We start from the raw sequence: 762 nt of genomic DNA on the forward strand, positions 1-762 counted from the left end.
AGACATACGGATGCATTTCCGTATGTGTTCCGTTTTTTTTGCGGACCCATTGACTTGAATGGAGCCAAGCACCGTGATTTGCGGACAAGAATAGGACATGTTCTATCTTTTCACGGTACGGAAATACTGAAACGGAATGCACACGGAGACACTTCAGTTTTTTTTGCTGAACCATTGAAATATATGTACCGCATACTGAACTAAAAAAAACGGCCAGTATACTGAGCCCTAAAAATTTGGAGTATCCAAAACTAACAGAATCTTGGAAGATTCGCTTATTTGTTATCTTATTGTTACTTAATGGGAAATCCACACTGTTGTTCACACATTTTTTTTTTTGGTGTAGTTTCCGAGAAAAAAATCATTAAGGCCTTCTGCACATGGCCGTTGCCCAGCCGTGCCCGTATTGGGGCCTGTAAACAGAGGTTCCACAATATATGGCCACCGGCCGTGTGCACACAGCATCACAGATGCGGACCCATTTACTAGAATGGGTCCACAATCCAGGAGGTACGGTGCAGAATGGAGGCATGGAATTTCAAGGAAGCACTACGGAGTGCTTCCGTGGGGTTTCTCTTCGTGCTTCCGCACGGCAAAAAAATAAGAACTTGTTCTATTTTTTGCGGTGCGGATGGATCACGGACACATTCAAGTTGAATGGGTCTGGATCCGTCTGCGGAAGCTGCACAGATGTTGCCCATGCATTGGAGGCCGCAAATTGCGGTCCCCAATGCACGGAACAGCCAAGCAAGAGTGCATGAG

This window comes from Bufo bufo, chromosome 1, assembly GCF_905171765.1.
Source record: "Bufo bufo chromosome 1, aBufBuf1.1, whole genome shotgun sequence".
NCBI lineage: Eukaryota > Metazoa > Chordata > Amphibia > Anura > Bufonidae > Bufo > Bufo bufo.